Genomic DNA, 16,931 nt, shown 5'->3' with positions numbered 1-16,931 from the left:
GTAGCATAATAGATATTTCAATCTTCCATTTCAAAATATGATTCAGCAAATCCGATGAAACTATATTATTAAAAAATCTGGAGTCTAAACATATATGCTAGATAAACCATTTTCAATTATGCAATTGAAATAGCACAACTTTAATAGCATACTTATTCTCGTGGCTAAGTAGACAACATGTACAAACATGTACTCATTGATTTTATATTATCTCATGTTTGTGTAAGAATGGACTTGTATTTAAGCTAATAAAAAGCATCAGCAAAAGAAAAAGAAATTACACTTGAAATACATATGTGATAAAGCATAAGACTTTACGTATAAAATACATAGGAAATCTCATAACCGACCATGTCAAATAACAAAACAAAATAAATGCTAAAAAGAGTTACAAAGATATAGGAGACACACTTTAGGGCAACAAACCCAGAAAACATCCATTGCCAAAGAAAAAAAAAATCATGCAGCGAAAAAATAGCATTTACATCATGCAATAAAAAATATTAAGATCATGACAGACAAATAAACTTATAACTATAACAATAGAAGTGAAAGAGAATTAGGCTTAATACATCAGGATCATGGGCATGTATATGTACAAATAATTTGATTAACCCTTTAAATTTGGAGATGTCTTGTTAGGTTTCTGAAACTTGCTTAAACTGATTTATTAGTCTTTTAATGGTTTAAAATGATTTATTAACCTAAACTTTCTTAAAGTGATAAGAAATTGTTGAATCTCGACTTTGCTTTACCACATACAAAATTGTTTGAATAATTATGCAGAACTTCAACCCGTCTAATTGATGTTTGGAACAACTTCAACGTAATATTCCTTAAATAATTACAAACAAACGACCATCATTGTTTACCACCCTAAACCACATTTACTCACTATAAATTATCGAATGAAGACCATCACAGCGTTGAAAGGAGCCAAAACAAACAGTGAAATTGGAAAACCTAGCATGATTAAAGCATTGGAAAAGAAATAGTTTCCTGAATGAAATTTTTTTCAATAAACATTAACCTGAATTTTCATTTTCCATCCTTTTCTCTACGTCACTTTTCAGTTCATTGAAAATTTCACTTCATCAATAAACTGAAAAATGAAATAGAGAGCATCTTTTGAAGAGATAGAACAGGAAAATACAAAGAGATATTAAGACGTGAAATTGTATTATTCCTATTGCGAAAAACCTTTCTTCTTTGCTGTTATTGCAAATGGAAAGTTCACATCAACATTTGCTGCTCTGCTCCTAAGAAAATTTCACACGAACAGATGATACCTGCATTGACACAACCCTTCAACCATTAACCCATGAATATAAGCTTAATTTTTTGCAATTATATAGCTTTTTCATAGTTAATTTCTCCTATTGCTTCATTTTCTTTCCCATGGGGATTAGTTGGATATTATTCATATCTGTGATAAAGCCATACTACTTCTTGACCTTGTTCATGTGATAGGCATTGAAAATTCTTCAATAGCTAACTACCCTGCTCACATCATTACATGGACTCATTGCATTGCCTCATTGTCCTCCACATTCTCATTCATTAGCTCCATGTTGGGGATTACGTTGAACACATCTCAAGTTCCACCCATCTGTTCCATCATACAAACTATGTATACACTGCCATTCTGGGGGAAATTTTAGTTGATGGAGAAGAGAAAAAGAAGGCAAATTTCCTGTCATAAGATGATTTTGAACCTGATCTAATTCCTCCCAAGACAATTCATGATCCAGATAATAAGAAGCTTGAGGACTTGGATAAGAGAGCCAAAATTCATGATTCTAATGCAGTTAACCCCGCAAGGACTGGGATGAAAAGTGTAAATTAAGCTTGTAATTATCCTAATAGAGTTTAAACTATGTTAAAAGAATTGGAAACTTCAATAGGTAAGATTGACAAAGTTAATCTATGCTCTTGAGTTGAGCAAGTCATATTCTAAAAAATAAGATTCCTGGAATATTAAAATACAACTCAGATTGGCTTTTACTGAAAAAATATGATAGTAAGATTCCATACTTACCTACATTCATGTGGTAGGAAATGGATAGTAACCTTGAGAAACAGAAATATTGAAATTCACCAGAACAAAGTTAATGAAAATCAACTGCAATAGCAATAGCAAGAATACATAAGATTTCAGTCAAAGTGAAATAGTTTAGGGAGATTGGATCGAAAATTGAGAGACATGGAAATACCTCATCTTCATAATGGATCGCGAATGGCAAACATAATTCAAAAAATCAGATGTAGATGAGAATTAACTTCAGTTGAATAAAAAAATGTTAGCCAAATGAAAATGCATAATTAGAAACCCTAACTAAACGCATATAGAGAAATAAAACTGACCGGTAATTGAACAAAGAATCAAGGTGCTTGGCATTTTCCCCAGAATATATAATCTCATCTTCACCGGAAAAGTTTTGAATTTGAAAGAAGAAGCACTTGATGGAAGCGGATTGAACCAGTAAAAGATACTGAACAGAAGAACAAACCACACTGATAAATTAGTAGCAGTTGGGAGTAATGGATAATCAATACACGATCATTACAGTTTTTAGTAGCAGTTGGGAGTAATGGATAATCAATGCACGATCATTACAGTTTTTTTTCTTTATCACGTAATCAACAGTTAGGATTAATTAATATAAGAAATGATCAATTTCTCAAACAAAAAGTAAAATAAATGATGAATTAAAAACCATTTAAGCTTAAATGGGGGAGAAAAAAACACATCAGCTATGTGCTTAGGAAAAAGTGACACATCATCATTTGTATCTACAGATTTAGATTATATATAGATAGATGGTAAAATTGCTCTTGGCGGTATATGTTAGTGGATATTTTTACACTTTATCCCATTATTTTACTTTTATTTTGGCTTAATACATCATTTTGCACGTTGAACTTGTCCAAAAAGCTTGATTGACCATTTGAACTTTCAAAGTGTTTCGATAGTTTCATCAACTTGCATAAAATATCAAGTTAGCTTCTAAACTTGTGTAAAATGTAATCAATTAATTACTCAATTGTAAAAAAGTAAGTTAAATGCAGAATATGTATTTTCATGCGTCTTAAAAAAAGTAAAGCGACCAAGATTGGGGTATGCGGTTCTATTTTTTATTTTTAGAATACAAGTTTTACAATTAAGCAAGTAAAAAATTCATTTTTTAATTTATTATGTGAATTATGTAATAACATTCCAATGCATATACGACATATCTTCCGCGTGTAACTTATTTTTTAGACAGAGTGATTAATTGATTACATTTTATGTAAATTTATGGAGCTAATTGAATATTTTATAGAAATTGAAAGTACTATCGAGACACTTTACAAATTTAAAAACCAATCAACTTTCTTGGACAAGTTTAATGAGTAAATGTTGTAATAAGCCTTTTATTTTAAAAAGAGACCATTCAATTAATCAACATATATACAGTTTGGGATATGCTAAAAAAAAATGCAAATTTGTCTATTGCACTAAAACATTGGCTAAATTACATCATTGATCATCAAACTTTATATGGTTACTGAATTTCAAAATTATATATACAGTGAAAGACATGAACAGTGCCAATTCAATTTTTTTTTTCCAATTTCTTCCAAATTTACCCTTAAAAGTTGGTTCCACTTATAACCTTGCTATTCTGACTTTTTAACAAATTTGGTGCTGCACATATAACTAGCAGCAAAACGTCACCGTTTGGCTTCTTCCCTTAATTACTTTCCTGATTCCTATGGCCTACATCCTTCTTCCTTATTATTCCCTTACTTTCCACATCATTCAAATCCTAAAAATCTAAGCAAAGTAATAAATGTTATTTTGATTTGTTTTTTTTTTTATTTTGTTGTATTATTATGAGAGAAATAGAAATTCCTAATTCAAATTGTGCTGAAAAAAATAAGAGTGTCCATTTTGATAGAGCAAATTTTTAATTTTGACATTGATTTGATTAAAGTAGGCTTCGTGGAGAAAACGTTCTCTCCCAAAAAAAATAGAGGTCTTTAGAAATCGAATCGGTTTTTAGTTAAAAATAGGGACGTTTGATTTTTATGAGAAAAAAGAAATAGAAGTTAAAATCTTACTTTACTCTGGTTTTAGGACTCATATATTTGAACATATTTAAATTAAAATTACGAAATAGTAAATTTGTACTATTAGAGAAATGAAGTTGCACGTTATTTGATTGATACAAAAATATTTTATTGAAAAATATTTTAATGAAAATTAAAGTATTTCTATTATATAGTATGATCCATCATTTCATTTGGAATAAACAGGGTAAATTTCATCAATGGTGTACAACCTTTGCCTCATTTCACACTTTAGTGTACAACCTTCAATTTGTCTCACTAATATATACGAACTTATAGGTGACCTCCCACTTTGGTGTACAGCAGGTAAAAATGACCGGTCAACGTGCCACGTCAGCAGTTTGACCGGTCAAAAAGTCAAAATTTGACCCACCTAATATAAGATTATTTTTATACCCTCTTCTTCCTTCTTCCTCCTTTCTCTTTCTCTCTCTTTCTCTTTCTCTTTCTCTTTCTCTCACTACCTTATGTATCTTCATTTACTCCTCCTTCTCTAAGAAAAAGAAGATCTAAGAACTAATTCCTTGATTGCTGAATCTTATTCCTTTCTCTCTCATATTCACATTGCATAAATTGTGAAAGTCTAGAATTCCTTCCTTTTGGGTTGGTCTATTTCTGGAATTTAAAAACAACCTTCGTCATCTTCAAATGATTTCCGAAATTTAAAAAAAAAAAAAAATCAAAACAAAAATTGACAAATTCAGGATCGAATCCTTTTATCCTTCTCTTTCTCTTTCTCTTTTTACAACGAATGTAAAGAGATGTAAGGCAGTGAAAGAGATGTAAATAGATACAACATCAATAGCTCTAATGGCAACATTTAGTTTTGTCAGCAACTTTCTTATTGAAGCTTGGGTAGCTTCAATTTTACTAGACCTGAAACAGTGGGAGACTTCCAAGGTTGCGAGGTCGAACGTTTTTCTAGAGGAACATAAACCATGGTAACATTATTCAGACTATCGCAAAATAAGTGATATTGATCCTTATTTCACATCAAACTGATTTTTTTCTTCTTCTTCTAGATGTTTTTAATCCTTGCGAGAAATGATAAATTCATGTAGTTGTATGATTATAACAGTAAGTTCAAAGGTTCAGCTTTTAGCTTGCAGTTGCAGTAAACATTAAGTTATGGTGGTGCTGTGCTGGGGAGCTTCATCCATATGCATAAACAACCTTGATATTTTTTTTTTGGGTTTGAATAAACAACCTTGATATTGATGTAAAAAGAAATATGAACCCAAGTGTTGTGATTCAACCTCATACTTTTTAGAAGATGAAATAAGTTAATTTTTTTTAGAATATTAATGTGTGGAAAAATCAATTTCCAGAGAGTCTTCATATGTGAATAGTGACTTCAATTTGAGAATTTTTGTAACATTCTTTTGGACTGTCGCATATGTCTTTTCTTGTTTTTGTTTGTGCATATAATTAGAGAGAGAGAGGAGTTAGAGAGAGAAAGGGGAAGGGGGAAAGAGGAAAATAAGGGTATAAAAGTAATTTTATATTAGGTGGGTCAATTTTTGACTTTTTGACCGGTCAAAATGCTGACGTGACGCGTTGACTTTGTGTTGACCGGTCATTTTTACCTGCTGTACACCAAAGTGGGAGGTCACCTATAAGTTCGTACATATTAGTGAGACAAATTGAAGGTTGTACACCAAAGTGTGAAATGAGGCAAAGGTTGTACACCATTGATGAAATTTACCCGAAATAAACAAGTTAACTTTATCGATTTTATTGATTAAATAACTTAGAAAAAGTGTAAATTTATTTTTTTTTTGTAATTTTAGTTTAGATATAAAATTTATGAAGTTGTTTTTTTTTTCGAAGCGAAGCAAGAATATCTTTCTAGTCTAATATAAAAATTATTAAACTTTAGTACATTATACACTCTTGACTTTTATTACTATTTATCTTCTTATTTTATTTCTGGCTTGCTTTTTTTTTTATACAACTTCCATCTTTTTCTCCCTCTTTCATTTCTCTCTTTCATCTTTTTCTCTTTTCTGCTAAAAATCTCTACCCAAATCCTACAATATTAAAAATGAAAATGAAAAAAGAAGCAAACTGTACAAATAAGAATCATCAATTTCTCTACATTTTAGGGGAAAAAAAATTTCTCCAAAAAAAAAAGGAAAAAAAAAAGTTTCAGTCCTAACCACTAATACTATACACAAAAAAAAAAAAAAAACCCACTGTTCGATCACCTCCTAGAAATCCCATATCACTCTGAACTTGCCCACTGTAGCCACGAGGTGCCGCTCTTGTTTATCATTTTCAGTGACCTGTGCTTATAATAAGCACAATTCGAAAATAATATCCTGAAATTAGCTTCAATTCGAGGATGGTGTTGCGAGAAAAGAGAGACGATGATTGCATATGATTATTTCTCCAATGGTAGTTTAGATAAATGTAATGTTTTAAAAATCAGGTCGGAAGTAGAACACAATTGGATCAGGATCAATTGGTTTAACCAGTTAACTCATATTGGTTGAACCAGACTACCTCATAAATAATATATATTTTTTTTATTTTAATTTGGTTTAATGCTTCCTCAATCCTTTTAATTTGTGAAAATTGGTCATTTTACCCCTTCAACTCATCGAATATCATGTTTACCCTTTTAACTTCATAAAAGTGGTATTTCTCACCCCTCAACTTGTCCATTTAGTCCACCAACTCATAGAATATCATATTTACACTCTCAACTCCATAAAAGTGGTATTTCTCACTCCTTACAATCCGTTATCGATGCTTAAATTGATATCCCTTTTTAAACGTTAAACCTATATTGGTGCTATTTTGTACGTGGAACCTAAATTGATACTTCCCCAAAAACCATAAGCCTATTTTGGTACATTATCCCTACATATAATGTCTTTAACTTGTTTAACAAAATAAAAAGTTGATATTAAAAAAAATATTTTCAAACTCATTTGAATAAGTCCTATTAATTTTGCACTATAAAGAGGTAAGAAATACTATTTTTATAGAGTTAATGACGTAAACAGAATCATAATGGATGAGAAATAACACTTTTATGGAGTTAAGATGGTAAATAGGATATTCAATGAGTTGTGAATGGGTAAAATGACCAATTTGGACAAGTTAAGGGGGTGAGAAATACTATTTTTATGGAATTAAGGGGATAAACAGAATATTCGATGAGTTGGAGAGGTAAAATGATTAATTTGGACAAGTTAAGGAGGCTGGAGGAGCATTAAGCCTTTTAATTTAAATTAAGAGATTTCATGTATATTTAAAATTTAAATACTAACTAAATTTTGTTTATATTGCAAACATCAATTAAGTTTTTAATAATACTTGTCAAAATATATAAAAAATAAATAGTAAATGATATTTTAAATTTTAAGTATTAGCATAATATATAACTATACATTCTTGTTATTAATCAAAAGTTGAAAGGTAGCCTTAGTGACAAGATATATATAGTCATAATGGACTAGGTTCAAATCTTTCCTTTAACATATTTATTTTTTTAGGCTTAATATATCATTTGCACTCTCAACTTGTCCAAAAAACTTGATTGATCCCATGAATTATTAAAGTGTCCCAATAGTCCCCCCAACTTGCATAAGATATTTAATTAGACATTTAAATTTGCATAAAATGTAATCAATTAATGACTCGGTTGTAAAAAAAAGTAAGTTAAATATGTAAGAATTATTACATTTGTCTTAAAAAAAGTAAAACGACCAAGATTGGGGTATGTTGTTATAATATTAGAGAAGACAAGTTTTATAGTTGAGCAAGTAATTAACTTCCTTTTTAATCACTTTTTGAAGTATATAATAACATTCTAAGATGTATAGAATATGCCTTTCGCATTTAACTTACTTTTTTTTTGCAACCAATAAATCAATTGATTACATTTTAAGCAAGTTCATGGGGCTAACTAAATATTTTATGCAAGTTGATGTGACTATCAGGATACTTTGAAAGTTCAGAGAGCCAAACAAGCTTTTTGGACAAGTTCAAGGGGCAAATGATATATTAAGCTTTTTTTAATTAAACCTAGGTGGATGACTAACCAAACCAAATCGCTCAACCAGCCCTATTCACGATTGATCTATTAAAAACCAATATCAACCAGACCTGTTTAAGCGATTCAGTCCAGTTTGTCGAACCTATTAAAAACCAATATCAACCAGACCGGAGATCTGATTGGTTCACGATCGAACCAGCCAGTCCGATCCGGTTTTCATAATATGGGATAAATGGCTTGCTGTTGCTAGAAATTGGATTGAGGTGCCCTTTGATTATGGGAAGCCGTCAATGGAAGAGCTGGTCCAGTTGTTGAATTTCTGTAGCTAAATTCCTAAATTGCTTCCAACTAGGCCATTTGAGTTGTTACCTAAAAGTACATGAGCCATTCAATACATTTCATTTACCGAATATAATTAATTTGATCAGAAGTATTCACACAATTTGAGTTCCTCCTTATTATGAGATAGTTCCGTAAAAAAGGGATAAAATCTTATGTACACCTTGAATCCCATCTTATTTAGTTTATTAACCCATACATTAAAAAAAAAAAAAAAAATCTTACTTAAAGATATAGAAAATCCAATAGGATTTATACTAATATTAGTTATTTGGCCTCTTATAAATTGTGCTAGTTGCCTTAAGAATTTATAAAACTTAAATACCATTGCAGTCAAAATGGTGAAACTAATAGTGAAATCGTTTAGACTCAATTTTTACATGGTTATACCATGTGCGTCTATCTTTGCTCAAGGTAATTTTTTATATATATAAATTTAGTATATGTATATATAATTTACATACTTGTGTTGATTTTGTATAGAAAAGAATTTGAAACGGTGCATGAAGCAAGACTCATTCGTTGGTGAATGTGAAGGTGCATCTCAAACATGTGTAAAAGAATTTATTAAAGAGTTCGAAGCAAGTACTAAGCCAAAGAATTATATTTGCTAAACTGTATCCAAAAAAACCCGAAGCATGATATTATTTATATCATCGACATTGTACATGTCGAATTGTTTGCAAAAAATTCTAAATCATGTATGGTTGATTACATCAGTTTAATAAATTAATAAAAAAAATATTTTCAAATTAATTTTTTTATCATCAAACTCAATTGAGATTGGATTAGATTGATCTACAATATTGAAAAAGTAAAATGCCAAAATAGAACTCATAATCCATAGCTCCAAAATAAGAAGCTCATGTATGAGATACTGGCTTTAGACTCGTGCAATGCTCATAATTGTTTTTTATTTCTTTACTAATATATCTATTTGTAAAAATTATTAATTGAAAGAATACAAATATTATCTGATATTTATATTAAATTAATATAATTAAATATAATAAAGAATTTAAAGAATTCGAGTCGTCGTGTTGAGTACTTCAAAGAATTCGAGCAATCATAATCTCATCCAAGATCGAACATCATTGTTCTTTCGAGCATCAAAGCATTTTTCATCAATCATAGAGGATAATGCAAATTATCAAGCACTTCGATGCAATTCTTTGATGCAGTGGTGCGGTCATCGTTTTCGGCATAGGAATTTAGGAAAGATCTAACCATAAATTGATTAGTTTTAAGGTTAGCTGAAGGTAGATGAATTGTTAATTTGACGATTTACAATAGAGGAGTGCGTGTTTTTTTGCCAACCCCTTAACATTCCATATGTGATAGTCGAAATTGTTAGAAATGATTAATCCAAAAAACAAAAATGAACATAGAAAGGAAGTATGAATAGTAAACAGGAAAATAAAGAATAGAGTTTAGAAAAATCTGAGGCTTGTATTAGCAGTTTTCTTAAGACAAATATCGTCGCTATTGACGATCGTTTCCCAGGATACAACAGATTATGCAAGAGAACTCTTACCGAGTGTGTATTAGATATCACCGAAGTAGAACAAAACAACAACGTACAGAGAGCAAACATATTTCAGAGAGTAATGTTTCAAAGTTATTAAATCTATCAGCTCCATCATATATATATAACTTGAATGAAGATGTCTGTTCTCGAATGAACACGACTATTCACGAACTGACACGATTATTCATGAATGAACATAACTGTTCATGAAAAAAGACGACTATTGGAATTTATACTAATTTCATTTATATATAAATTTTTCAACAATCCCCCACATAAATGAAATTGTAAACGATTAGGACGTGGTGATAATGTGACTTGAACCTTTTCTTGTGAAAGTATATTTACTTTATTGGCAGACTAGTAGACGCGATGTCTTTGAACCATTCCGCCGTTTGTGTAAACGATGATATATCCACACCGACACCAGCATAACACGATATATGTTCTCATGGTTATGTTTGTTATGGTCATGAACATCGCCTGGTTCTGTGAGAGTTTTAGAAAACTAGGCCCCACCAATCTTATTTGAAGCGACCCCACTTCACTCTAACATAGGTGATTTATTTGCTCAGAATACTGACGCACAATGTATCATTAAAAGCATATAGCTTACCCTTTTCCCATTTTTTTGTCACTATTTACATCTAGGAATGGACTTGGGTTTAACCCCTACAGTGAACGCACAAGGTTTATGCAATTAGGCTGTCCCTTTGAATCTAGATCTTGGGATCTCCAGTCAACTAGGTAGGGGTTTCCTTCACATAACGCATTTTCTTATGGGCTTTAGTCCCATTCCTTTCGATGTTTTTTCAACTTGATCTCTATTTAACCCTTTGGGTAGCGGATCCGATGTGTTATCCTTTGATCCAACAAAATGAACAGAAATAACACTTGTTGAGATCAGTTGTCTAATGGAGTTATATCGATGATGCATGTGTCGATGTTTACCGTCATATATCTTATTTTGTGCTCTCTTAATCATTGTTTGATTATCATAATGTATCCAAATTGTGGGCACAGGTTTGGGCCATAAAGGAATATCCTCCAAGAAGTTTTATAGCCACTTGGCTTCTTCTCCTGCTTTATCTAAGGCTACAAACTCAGACTCCATAGTGGATCTTGTTATAATCATTTACCTTAAGGGTTTCTAAGATACTACTCCTCCTGCTAGAGTAAACACATATCCACTCGTTGTTTTGGAATCTTTTATATCAGATATCCAAGTTGCATTAGAGAATCCTTAACCCAAAAGGTTCTCTCCATAGTGCAATTCATAATCACGAGTGTACCGTAGATATCGAAGTATTTTTAATATGGCTTTCCAGTGGATTTCACATGGATTACTCATGTATCTACTTAAACTGCTAACAGTAAAAGTAATATCAGGCCTTGTACAACTCATGAGATACATTAGACTATCTGTAACTCTTGCGTATTCTACTTGGTCAACGCTTTCACCTTTATTTTTACACAAATGTTGGCTAGTGTCGATTGGAGTTCTGGCGATACCGGAATCACTCTTACTAAACTTGCCAAGAATCTTGTCCACATAGTGTGACTGAGTCAAGATGATACCATTAGGTGAACGTTTGATTTGGATACATCTGCGAGTCCCATAACTTTCATATCAAGCCGTGAGTTTAACATGTCCTTGGTACTCTTTACCATCTTGTCATTACTTCCAATAACAAGTATGTCATCAACATACAAACGCAAAATGGTATATCCTTCATTTTTAGTTTTGACATAAATATATTTGTCACACTCGTTTATTTGATAGCCGTTTGCCATCATGACACCATCAAACTTCTTATGCCATTGTTTTGGTGCTTGCTTTAATCCATATAAAGACTTCACCAATTTATAGACTTTTCTTTCTTGACCTGGAACTACACAACCTTTAGGTTGTTCTATATAGATCTCTTCATCAAGATCTACATTCAAGAAAGTTGTCTTAACATCCATCTAATGTATTTCAAGGTTCCACAAATCAGCGATTGAAAAGTATCATCCTAATAGACATTATCGTACACACGGGAGAGTACGTGTCAAAGTAGTCAAAACCTTCTTTTTGTCTATAACCTTTTATAACCAATCTGGCCTTATACTTATCAATTGTTCCATCTGCTTTCATTTTCCGTTTGAAAATCCATCTAGAGCTTAGTGGTTTCGTTCCCGGAAGCATGTCCACTAATTCCCATGTATGGTTTTGCAAGATGGAGTCCATTTCACTCTTTATAGCCTCTTTCTATAAACGGATTTTCGTTGAGCTTACAGCTGTCTTGTAGGCATAAGACTCCGCCTCTACCATATAGGTTAGAAAATCTGGGCCAAATGATGTTTCTACCATAGCTCTCTTACTCCTTCTAGGCTCAGCCTCTCCCTCAAGTTTAACATCAGTTTCTTGTTGAGGGTCCTAACTGTTATCATCAACAGTTTCTAAGCTTGTTTGGGTCTCGAACTGATAGCGCGGCGCCTAGGTAGAGTTTTCTAATGACGATTAAATGTGTATTGCGGTGAATGTGCTATGAATATGGATGTGATCTTTCAAATGTTCTTAACTCTACTAGATGCTACGGCTACTTAGGGGCAAGTGTACCCCGTCGTATCAAGTAATAATCCGGTTAAGACCGGGTATCGAATCCATGGGATTTATAATTACAAGTATTAGACGACTCGGTTTCGTATGTTATTTAGGCGGCGATTACTTTGGGGGTGAAGTAAGACACAACTACACACTATCCTAACTATTGGCGACTCAGATTTGTGTAGCTAAAACCCTATGAAGTGGGATGAATATTGATAAGTTATAACCACGATAAATAATGACTCTAAATGTATACGGATAATAATTTACTCTTGCAAAGACGACTAAGTATAGTAGGACCGACCCGTGAAGCACTTAGACTACGTAATTCCTAGTCACGGCGTGTCTAATGCGGGGGAATTAGAAACTAGGGCCCGTAAGTTCCGTGGCTTGTCAATTCCTACGGTTTCCGGTTTGTCACTTCCGGTAGGGCAACACCTATATAACTCCCTAAAGATAACCCGAATGGCGTCGGAAATCGCGTTCTCCTACACAATAGTCAATTATCAATATCAAAACAAGTAGCAAATACTAACACGTAAAGGGAAGTAGAGATCATAAATCATGAAATTATAAATATGAAATGTATATAAATGGGATACAACCAAGCCTAGTACATAGGAAGAGTACAAGCTAATTAGCACGTAAAAGGGGAGAATCCGCCCTTGAAACTAGCTAACCGGACTCAAAGCCGTCTCCTAGGTCGTGGAGGTGGAACTCTCGAGCTTGGTGACGAATGGTGGAGCGGAACTTTGATGGAATGCCGGAACAACCGAACAAGCTCTCGAGGTGGAGAGTTTAGCTACAAAAACTGAATCTACAACAAGTAACAAAACAAGTATAGTTTGCTCTCTAGTGTGTAATTATTTCTTGGTATCAAATGAAGTTCAAGAGCTTTCTATTTATTGACATCAAGCAAAGGGCAAGCTTGTAATTTCACAAAGCACAAGTATGGAGCAACATCATTTGGTGCAGAAATCCCATGATACGCCCCGCGTAAATGCCCATTCCGTCAGAAATCTCCTGCATGTGGACCAATTCGTTGTCTTGTTGTCTCAAGCACGCCCTGCGTAAAGGATTGTACGCCCCGCGTGTTTGAGTCTCTGAAGTTTTATTGCTTGAATTGGTGCTTTTACGCCGCGCGTAGCTGAAGTACGCCCCGCGTAAAAGAGTCTCTGATCTTTTTAGGTTTGAAGAACTGCCTTTTACGCCTTGCGTATGTGGTGATACGCCCCGCGTATGGAGAGTTGACTCTGGGAGACAATGCAGTCTGACTTTCAGGATTAGGCCAATTATTGCCGACATGTGTCATACGCCCCGCGTAGAGTGGCATACGCCCCGCGTATGCTGAGTCAGTTCCACATGGCTTCTGCGGATAAGGCAATCATTACCAACACCATGTTTCACGCCCCGCGTAGAGGATTATACGCCCCGCGTATGGAGTGGATTTTTTTGCTCCTTTCTCGTACCTGAAATACAAATCTTGAGAGCCGAGTTAGCTTGACGTTTTTATTTCCTAAACTAATCAAAAACGAGGAAAATTAACTGAAAGTACGAGATTTATTTTTATTTCTTTATTTTATCAAAACACCTTATTTTTGTAATTAAACTTATTTATTTTATCCAAAATCAACCCGTAAATCACGCTAAAAGATAGGGGTAAAATACCCCTATCAAACCTCCTCGGACTTTAAAGTTTTACTTGTCCTCAAGTAAAAGAAATCGAAAGACAAGGGATTGAGAAAATTAAGAAACAAACCGAAGGTTGGTTTTGCCAAGTGCGTGATTTCAAACTTATGGTTTTGTGCAAAGGTTTCGGTAAGTACCTACGCAAACAATTGAGTACAAAAACTTGTTTGGAACCTCCATGATCAAGATTTAATAGGCAATATTAACGGGGGTTGATTATCTTTTGAGAACCCGATAGTACCTCACCAAGGGATTTCGCTCTTACGCTCAATTTTAGGTGGGTCGGTGTTTTAGCACTCTTCTTTGCACTTACTCGAGATCATGTTGAATTTGCATTTTTATCCGGGTTTTTCCTCCTAAAATATGGTTAGGCAATATTAAAAATGAACCCGGAGGGGGGTTGTAATGTGGGTGGCTTCTTTAGTGGTTATTTTAAAGAAACTCGAGTTCAAAAATACCGTTTTATGATTGCATCGTATCATTGCTTATTTCGGCCTTGGCGAATTTTACATAATATACTTCAAAATTGCTCGGGTGGAGCTTGAGAATGCCTTTTTATTTTTATTGTATCCTTTGTTTTGATAGAGGCACAAAAACAATATTTTGAGAACTAATGGTGCTCATTTGCTAAGGCCGTGACTCATTTCGGGTAATTCGGGTGCAATTTGATTATGTCGGTAATTGAACAAGAGGAAAAGGGGTTAAATGTTAAGAGGGTATTAACAAAAAAGTTGGTTAATAGGCTCGAAGGGGTTTCCTAATGTTCAATGAAAACGAGAAAAATAAATTACGAAAAATTAGCCTAAGTGGGTTCGGTTTATCATCTATTGCCTTTTTACCACAATAAGTGTACTTAACCCGGTATTAGATGCAAATTCTATGAGTCGAGTGAAGTCAAAGCTCTCGAAAAATTGTGAAAGAATTAGAGTTCTCGTACGAACTCTTTTAGGCTCAAAAATACCTCACAAAGATTCAGGTTTAAATTGTGTACTATCAAGTTTTCGCTAAATTCTCAACTATCCCGTTTTTATTGCCTTTTTAAAATTCATTATGGAGATAATATTTGGGTTAAGACTCAATGCCTTAGTTTAGTACTAACCTAAGCTTTGCACAAATTCCCTAACTTTAAGATTAAGACTAAAATTTCTTAATCGAATCATTCCTTTATGTTCCAACGTTTTTATTTTTGATGATAAATAACGGAACTTTGATTAATTTCCGAGGGAGGGATAACGTGTTGGGAAAATTTAAAAGAGTCAATAAATTAGTTTAATTATTTTGTTGTTATTAAATTTTTTTTTTGTTTTTGGTAGTGCATAACAAACGTTAAGTGCGGGATTGCACGTCCCTCCGCGTTATTTAAAATGAGGCCTATTCCAAGGGCGTCGTAAAAAGAAACTAAACCAAAAAACAAAAATAAAGCTAAGGAAGGGAAAGAAGAAGACCCTTAGTGGTCAGGGGCCCTACGCGAGGCGTGCCCAGGGGGGCGCCCCGCGTAGAGGCGGCATTTTTAATGCGTTTTGAGTCAAAGACTCAAAGACGCGGGGTGTAATAGGGAGGGCGCCCCACGTAAGGTGGTGTTTTTATTGGATTTAGAGTCAGAGACTCAAATACGCGGGGTGTAACAGGGGACGCCCCGCGTGTTTGAGTTTCTGAACTTTTTTACGCATGAAAAATGAGGGGTACGCGGGGCGTTCCATGAGGTACGCCCTGCGTAGATTTATTATCAACAGCAAAAATAAATGCACAAAGAGCACGAAACATAAACGGAAATTACTAATATATTAGAAAATAAAAAGAGAGTACATCAAAACATTAAAACATCAAAACATCAAAATAAAATGAAAAACAAAAAGAAATGGAAGTATGGTTGAGGTGGAGGTGGACTGCCATGGAGGTTGAAGTAGGAAGCGAAGGAAGCGGTGAGGGCATCGAAACGAGAGTCGATATGAGCCCGGTCCTCACGTTGTTGTGCCTCAATGGTGTCGAAGCGGGTGTCAAAATGGGCCCGATCATGATGTTGGTTATCCTCCAAGATATCCAACCGAGCGTAAAAGGCATTCAAGTCGTGAAGGGGTGGAGGACTAAAATTGAGACCCAAGCTCGAGTCCGAGTCACCTTCCGCATTTGAGTTGGCTGCCCCCGAGGTCTCGCCCGGGTCGGAGGTCGAATGGTTAAGAGACTTAAAAGCATTTTTATCCACGGGCCGAGGCAAAAGGCTCGGGAGACGATCGAGGGCAGGTTCACCGAGAGCAGTGAGGGCGAAGATTGTGACGAGGTGACCAAAACCGAGCTTGGCCCGCTTCCGGACGGGTGTGGCGTGGAGGTGAACAGCCACGTGATAGGCAAGGTCATAGGTGAGCCCATTGACACAACAGTAGAGGGCCAACCGTTCGTGTTTGTTGACCTTAGATGCCTCGGACTTCCCCGATAAGTAGAATGAAATGAAGCGGTGGATAAGTTGGAGGATAGGGTCACAGATGAGAGATGGGCGGAGGTTGGAGACGTGATAGTCATCGGACCCCGTAATGGAGGCCCAAAACTCATGAGCCACAACGCCGTCAGGCCAACTAGATCTGCCTCCCTCCGTTTGGAAAGTGAAATGGTGTTAGAGCCATTGAGTGTCAATGGAAAAGGGGCGGTTGTGGAGGCGAAAGTTGAAGAGG

This window comes from Euphorbia lathyris, chromosome 1 (assembly GCF_963576675.1).
Source record: "Euphorbia lathyris chromosome 1, ddEupLath1.1, whole genome shotgun sequence".
NCBI lineage: Eukaryota > Viridiplantae > Streptophyta > Magnoliopsida > Malpighiales > Euphorbiaceae > Euphorbia > Euphorbia lathyris.
Note: the sequence above shows the minus strand (reverse complement) of the source record.